The following is an 8,907-nucleotide window of genomic DNA, read 5'->3' on the forward strand; positions in this document are numbered from 1 at the left end:
ATTAATAAATCCTTGTAAACGATAATGAATTAGATTAGACAACTATTCTGTCATCTTAAGAAATATCACCGAAAAACACAGAAACATTGAATCAGTCAATATATCTGTCATGGTGACCGCAAACGCGTATATTTACTAGGCATCTTTTGTTTCAGTCGTTCTAGTTTAAACATATTTAGGGTGGATTTGGAAACAATTTATTGCAATTAATATTAATCCCTTTCCACTTTGCGAGTTGTAGCGGCATTAGCTTGCTCTTTTTCAAAATCTACAATCTACTTTTACGTGCAAGAAACATGGCTCTCTCTTAACACGAGCCAGCCATTTATCGTCCCCTTCCGACGGATTATCATCTTTTCCGCGAGCAAGACCATACTCGAAAGTGGTGTCAAAAGAGAGCCGAAAATTCAGTCCTTGAAATTTTCAACCGGGAACGGGAATTGAACCAGGAACCTTTGTGTAAGTAGTCCGATGCATTCATCAATAACGATTTCAGTCGCTCTTTATGTTAGATTTATTGCAGTTTTTGGATTTAGAGCACAACCCTTTTATACACTTCTGACTTGGGTGGAGACTTGTCTGACTGGAACGTATACCACATAAATATTAACACAGCTAAAATATACACGGTTTGTTACTTCTTTAAAAGTTAAGAATCATTATTTAGATTTTACACTTTAAAACCGTTTGTCATACATAGTATTCACAAGTTGAATTGAGGTGAAACAAAAAGTATATAGATGCGAGGGTAGGAGAGAAGAATTTTATATCACGATTCTGTTTTTGCTCAACATGATCAAAATAGAATAATTGTCTTGATTGGGAGGGGGTCATGGGACTCGTAACCCCCTTTTTTAAATCAATAATTTTGTATGGGGATATATGGTTGAAACCCCCTTTTAAAATGGCTGGCTTCACCGGGCTCTGCGTTTCTATAGATGTTCAAATATTTCAACGATAACAACAACAAAAAAGGCCGTTAAATACACAAAGCAACAATTCTTACATGTTTTACCCAAAAAAAAAAACTCAAATCAAGTGAAGGTATTTCTTTCAAAACATAAGATTTCTTATTGAACTTTTATTATAATATATTGCTTTGTTTGGGGTTGTTGTATTTGTGCGTGTGTGCTTATAAGCTTGCATGGCACAAATATTCAAAATATCATAACTTCCAAACCAGTCATAATAGATTGCTTATAGCTGAATATTTTATTTTTAAAAAGTGAAACACAACACTTTGAGTTATCGTGCCTGTGGTTCTTTTTTCAGAGCTTTTGAAAACTAAAACCTAGCTTTACATGCGGTTTTTTTATTGGTCGTAACATTTGTCCGATTTAAACTCTTGAGCTTATATTCAGAATAAAAATAGGAAGGATTTGAAGGAAAATTGCTTAATTTTATTTATGATAAAATTGAATGATATAATCATGTTAAGACTAATGATGTTAAACAATATGCAATGACATAACACTCGTATTTAAATGTACTGATGCAAATTGCATATTTACTCCTTCAGATTCTATGTTTTTTTATATACATTTTAACACGAAGTTACCAACTGAAAACCAATATTAGCATCTAAAGTATTAATTAAAACAGAAGGTACATAAATTATTTATTTTCGGAGAAAAACTCGCCACATATTCTACTACATTATTATTGATTTAATATTGCGTCTGAGTCAGCGAATTCGTCAGTGTCTTGTCGCAAATTAGTACAAGTAGTTATAAAAGTAATGAATATTTAATTATACGAAGCTTAATTTGCTTCGGTACCATTACGAGATAGTAAAAAAACAGATATAAATCAAACGCCTTCAACATCTGATTATAAAAAACGTCAGCCGTGGGAAGATAGCGTTGCTCTTTAAGACTCCTGCTTATGGGGCACCGCTTATACGGCGTAATAAAATGATGTGGCGTAGGCTTCACTACTACGTCATCTGTCATTATGTTAAGATGATCATATTGAATAGGAATGTTATAATTTTGCAAAATAGAAAAATGGTGATATAAGTTCTAGAAATAGCATTATATGTTGTACTTAGAACTTATTTCTCATATTCACCTATTGACTGACACCAGACGCTCCATATATGGTAGGTTGGACCAAAACACCTGGTTGATGATTGTTATATGCTACTATGTCGTTATTATATATTTAAAACGTCTTGGAGTCAAAGTTTTTGCAATTAAAAATCGCTTTTTCTCATATTAACCCATTGCACATCACCCGCACCATCTATGGCATGTTGGACCGAGACGGCGGATTAATGATGTGTATTATACTTCCATGTCATGACTATAAATTGATAACGTCTTGGAGTTAAACATCGGTAAAACCAACGTATTTCAAAATAAAAAAGTTACTGATTTCTTCATCCTCTATATAAAAAAGAAGATGTGGTATGATTGCCAATGAGACATTTCTCTACATTACAAGAGACCAAATTACGCATAGTTATGAGTTAGAGCCATTCAACTTTTGATAAAATTTGTCCCAAAAGAAGTACAATACACTGTTATAATCTTATATCAGTAGACAAGGTTGAATTTTGTTTATCGTATTTGCTTTTAATGTGTAAAACAAATGCACAACGAAATAACTGTGTTCTCGGATTAATTTCTCTATACCCTTCTATAAATTCAAAAAAATCAATATTTGAATTTTTATTCATTCTTAATATAAACCATGTCGAACTATTTTTATTTCACAAACAGTACATTATACTATTCGAGATTGTTAAGCAGATACATTAAAGGATGTTTAAACTGCCAAAAACTCTTGGAATTCTAATTGAACCATTGAATTGCTGCAAACCTTACTCTAGAAACAAAAAAACACCAATACGACGGATGCTACGTGTGTAGCAGGACCCGCTAACCCTTCCGAAGCACCTGAGATCACCCCAAGTTCTTGGTTGGGTTCGTGTGTTTAGTCTTCTATGTTATGTCTTATGTCTTGTCTGCTTTGTCTATTTCTTTTTTAGTCATGGCGTTGTCAGTTTATTTTCGATCTACGAGTTTGAATGTCCCTCTGGTATATTTCTCTCTTCTTTTAAGGTAAGGGTATTACAAATTAGAATGTATTACAATTGTTTGTGCAATCTCCAGAAACTATTTTTTATCTGATTATTTTGCATATGACATATAGGTATCCGTGGTAGGTAAATATGAAGAATTATATACAATGTTTACATAAGTTTATAAACGTGATAAAAACAACATATTTTGTTTGTTATATTTTTATTAAGAACCTTAAGGCAAATTTTATGATGTTTCATATGCATTTAGAAATCGTTGAACTGCGTGTTAATGTTTAAAATATATATATAAATATTGCATATATATATATTTTTGTGCTATCAGATAAACTATCAATTAAAAAATTGCAAAAACGAGGAAGACAAAGGTGAAGGCGTCTATGCAAATTGCAAGACGTTCGTCCCCGAGGGTATCACCAGCCCAGTAGTCAACACTTCGGTGTTGATATGAATATCAATAACGTGGTCATTTTTATAAATTTCCTGTGAACAAAACTGTGAAATTTTCGAAAAACAGAAGATTTTTTTTTATCCCAGTCATAGATTACCTTAGCACAACTTTCTGGAATTTTGGACCCTCAATGCTCTTCAACTTTGTACATGTTTGGCTTTATACATACTTTGAAATGAGCGTCACTGATGAGTCTTGTGTAGACGAAACGCGCGTCTGGCGTACTCAATTATAATCATGGTACCTTTGATAACTACCTTTTTTTTAAAACTATCAATTACTTAACAGGGACTTAACAATCTACAAAAAATGTAATATTTAACCAAAAAATGAATACGGGGAAAAAACGCTAGTTAGGTCTTTGAAATTAAACATTCACGCGTTCTTGGTACGGGCTTAACTGATGTATTTTAAATCTCAGTGACATGATTTCTTGGATGGGGTCGATGTGCATGTGTCAGGATTAAGCAATTTTTAAATTTCAAATCCTCCCTCTCTACTTTCATTTTAATTTGTATCAGTTGACTGAATTTAATATGAAAATATAAGGAGTTTTGGCATTTTTGCCAGTTATGAGAAAATTATCCATCTCGACGTCCTGATAACACGGATGCAAGAAACTATAATTTACCATCATAGAAACATATATACTAACAATCTGTATAGGAAAAAATATTGAATAAAAATGAGAATGGAAATGGGGAATGTGTCAAAGAGACAACAACCCGACCATAGAACAGACAACAAGAGAAGGTCACCAATAGGCCTACAAAGCAGCGAGAAACTCCCGCATCCGGAGGCGTCCTTCAGCTGGCCCCTACACAAATATATATACTAGTTCAGTAATAATAAATGGACGTCATACTAAACTCCAAATTATATCCAAGAAACTAAAATTAAAATCATGCAAGACTAATAAAGGCTAGAGGCTCCTGACTTGGGACAGGCGCAAAAATATGGTTTGGTTAAATATACTGATTTGCTCTCTTACATCATCGTTTAGACAAAACATCTGCACCTACCCATTATCCCCTTTTCGAGTAAATTCGTTCCAGTTCTCATTATTTCTGAAGTATTTGTCACTGGTCGGTGAGCAAAGTTAACTATAGTGTATGTATAAACTTCAATTTACTAAAATGCTGTCATGATTATTTCATGGTACATTTATGTTTAATTTAAGTTTCTGCCTAGTATAAATTATATGTATAACATTACAATACAAGCATGATGTTATTATTAGATAAACTATTACTTGTATTGTTTTTACAGGTCTACCTGAATTAAGTTGTATGCGTTTATCGTATTCAAAGGGCAGTAATTCAATTGTACATAAATTATATACTTTTAAAAAATCAGATACAAAACTTGCCACACATCAAATGTCAATTGTAATATAAAAAAAAAGAAGATGTGGTATGATTGCAATTGAGAAAACTCTCCACAAGAGACTAAAATGACACACAAATTAACAACTATAGGTTACCGATCGGCCTTCAACAATGAATAATGTCCAGATACCGCATAGTCAGCTCTTTACGTTTTTAAATGTGTGACAGCTTTACGACAAACGTATGAGTTCTCCGTCGGATATATATATTTTAAAAAGGTATTTCGTATTTTATTATTCCATTTAAAATGACTCTTGTATGTTTCGGTCTATGTCTTGTTAGTTTATGTTTTATAAATAGGAAAGAGGAGACTTCAATAAGATAGTGTATCAGTCTATTTTTTCCCCCTCATATTTGTATGAATGTCAGTTAAAGTATTTGCTGTAAATTCTAGTGAAGCGGTTTGGAAGAGTAATAGTGATTTGGAAGCAAATATGCAAATGAACGAAACGCAATATATTTCTCTTCTTTCGAACTAAGATTTTTGTGTTGCCTATAAGAGCAACGATAAATACATACGAGACATAACTTTCAAAAGAATTTAAGAGTTTAAAGATGACTCTATAAGTCAGAAGAGCATTTTCTAAGGGGAATAAAATAAGTTAAAATATTGATCAATCTAATTAAAATATTGATCTCTGATTACGTTATACTACTCATATGTAGTTTAACGTAATCTGAGATCAATTACGATGTATCGTAGGATAAAAACAAGGAGTCCGAACATCTGATAAATCTAAGTGCTAGGCTGGTCCTCTCCCTTGCAACATAAGGGTGTCAAAGCCAAACAGATAAAGGACAGAGAACCAGTCTAACTAAGTAAAATTGAGAATGGGGAATGTGTCAAAGAGACAACAACCCGACCACAGAAAAAACAACAGTAGAAGGTCACTAACATGTCTTCAATGTAGCGATAAATTCCCGCACCCGGAGGCGTCTTTCAGCAGGTCCCTAAACAAATATATACTAGTTCAGTGATAGAGGCTCCTGACTTGGGACAGGCGCAAAAATGCGGCGGAGTTAAACATGTTTATGAGATCTTAACCCTTCCCCTATACCTCTAGCCAATGTAGAAAAATAAATGCATAACAATACGCACATTTAAAATTCAATTCAAGAGAAGTTCGAGTCCGATGTCAGAAGATACTTAAAACAATGACAAAATAAACTTGGAAAAAAAATCATCTTGAAATAATTATGATATCAAAATACATTGGGGCAATATAGCACATATAATTTAAATAACTTTAATCATCCTCAATGCCACCATGATTAGGTTTGTCAGTGGATTATTTTAACTTAGTCTCAGACATATCCTAGGTTAGTCACTCATTGATAAATAACCCAAGAGTTTATCATAAGAAATAACGTTCAAATATTTGTAAATTTGTTTTTAGCACGGAGGTTTAAATTTGGCGCGCTCCCACTTCAGACCCCAAATACCCAGCCTCGTTTCAGTTTGGACCATGCTTTCTCAGTAACTTGCTCATGGCTGCACGCTTTCTTTTTTAATAACTAGGCTAAACTGAAGTAGGATGATATCAAAAGAAGAAATTATATTCCGAATAAAATGGAAGTAGTATATACATTAACAAAACATCAAAATTTCAAAGATATGAACTTCAAAGCCATCTGCATACGGTCTTTACAATAACTATTGCAAAATATCGGAATATTAATCACATCGAGTCCAGAAAAGTAGCGAATCCATTAAATGTTAATCACATTTTCGTGCGTCTAAATTCAGCCTCAACAGGAACGGTCTTGGAACATTTGGAAGCCAAAAATGTATGAGTAATTGTTAACGCGATGAGCTCATTGAACAGAAATGGAGACTTTAAACGATCTGCAATCAACATAAGGTCCGAGTACACAGTTATCGTCCTTTGATTTTCGTTTTCACCAATATAGTCCCTAGTGTGGACAGTGTGTTACTTGCCATTTTTGAATACCCCTTCCAAATCTATTTCTTAATGTTGTATGCCTCAAATAGCAAGAAGGGGGATGAAATTACACCAAAAAAAATATTTCGGTCATGAATTTGAAAGTCCAAGTAGTGATTTGGTCCAGCTAAAAAAGGTTAAAAATTAGCATTTCGGAAGCTGTCAAAAGATTTCAAGCCCCCCCCCCCCCCTTTAACCTAATATTGGGCCATATTTTGAGTTCGTGCTGATGAAGTTTTCTTTAATTTTGATATAATTTGTCCCAAAAGTAGTACAACACACTGTAAAAATATTATTCAGAAATCGCAGGTGGGATGTTTATAGTTTTTATTTATTGTCTAGAGGAAATGCACTACGAAATAATAATGTTCTCGGACCATATTTATTAATCTTATTTCGGATAAAAAAAAATACATGTATGAGAAAAGATAATTGCTGACTAGGTCTCAGACTTTGCATACACATAATTGTTTGATTTAAAAAAATATATAACTAGTTTATTTTAGTTTACAGCCTTACTCTGTTGAATCATAAGTTTCTTAAATTCGTGATTAAGGAAAATCTAAATTAGAACCTTTTTCTTTCCCCCTTCTGACACTTCAGCGGAAACGAATGCACAGGGTCTAATTGTCATGTGTTACACACAAAGCAAAATTATTAGTATGATAACATAATTAAGAATGTATATGTACTTTTGTTTAAAGAATAAATTCAAAAGTCGAAACAAAAATAAACTTTATATTTTTCTGAATCACGGATATGAATAAGAGTTTGTAAATTGTTACAGACTTACCGTTTTAAGTTTTCCAGCTGCACCATCTGATAAATTAATAACTCCACGTGACCTGGTCTCCTTGTAACTGGTACTGTGGCACAAAACGATTAAAATAACAAATGTCAGTATACTATTTGTCATAAAGTTATTTGATAGGCTAAAATTGTGTTTAGTACAAATTTGTTTCTATTGTAAATATTTTTTGGATCGTCACATTTAAAACAATGGTTGTTATAGATATAGGAAGATGTGGTGTGAGTGCCAATGAGAAACATATTATATAATACTGACTTCTCTTCTTTTTGGGTTAATCAATTTTTATTTTTCATATTGTTGATTTTTTTTCATTTTTTACTCGTTATTTTCTAAAAAAAAATTGTATAAACCAATACTTGATTTAATTCAAGAAAATGTGTTTTAAATAATTTTTGAATAATAATTTAAAATAGAAAAAATAAAAATAAGAATATATACATTTTATAATGTCAAATTCAAATTAAATTCTCTACTTTGAAAAAAAAAGTTTGAATATAAAGTATGAATCAATATTTTACTCTAAAGATCCAATATGAAAAATGCAATTCTTTTTAAGTGTTATTTGCCTCTATTAATGAAAAGTTTTAATTTTGTATTTAAAGTGTCTTTGATCTTTGATCTTATAATATTTCAGAACAGAGAAATAATGTTTTTTTAGATTGCAGTATAAAGACAATAATAGTGCATTCCCCCTTTTTGGGAAAAAAAGTTCGTTGCCTTTACAGGAAATCACTGAAGCGTGACTGGATCGGGCCCCTAATTTTGATCATTGAGAAGCTTAATATTTCCTTAACAACACAATGTAATTAAAACGTTTAGCTGATTTTACAGAGTTATCTCCCTGCTGTGTTAGGTACCACCTTAATACGTATATATATTTGATTGTTAATCCTGTTGAAATATTCCAATATAAAGTTTTGACAGCCTTGCGTTGAAGATATTTTTTCACCCTATTGCATGTGAAATACCCGTGTTTATTCAATTCAGTACTGCTTTTTCAACAAAAAAGAATCAATATTATACAGAAAATGTATCGTCTTTAGAAATGTATTACAAGTAGCAGTAGTAAGATTACTGACTGTGCAATCCATTACCGAATATACATTTTGCAAAAACTACATCATTAATATGTGTCGGCTAAATTAAATGCTTGGCAGAATTTTGTTGATCATTTCTTTTTTTATCTAAATAATTTATAGAAGTCCATCTTGAAAATTTAAAGGATATCTTAATAGCACCCCGTATTTCTGTAAAACACATATCTCTTT

Source organism: Mytilus trossulus, chromosome 11, assembly GCF_036588685.1.
Source record: "Mytilus trossulus isolate FHL-02 chromosome 11, PNRI_Mtr1.1.1.hap1, whole genome shotgun sequence".
Lineage (NCBI taxonomy): Eukaryota > Metazoa > Mollusca > Bivalvia > Mytilida > Mytilidae > Mytilus > Mytilus trossulus.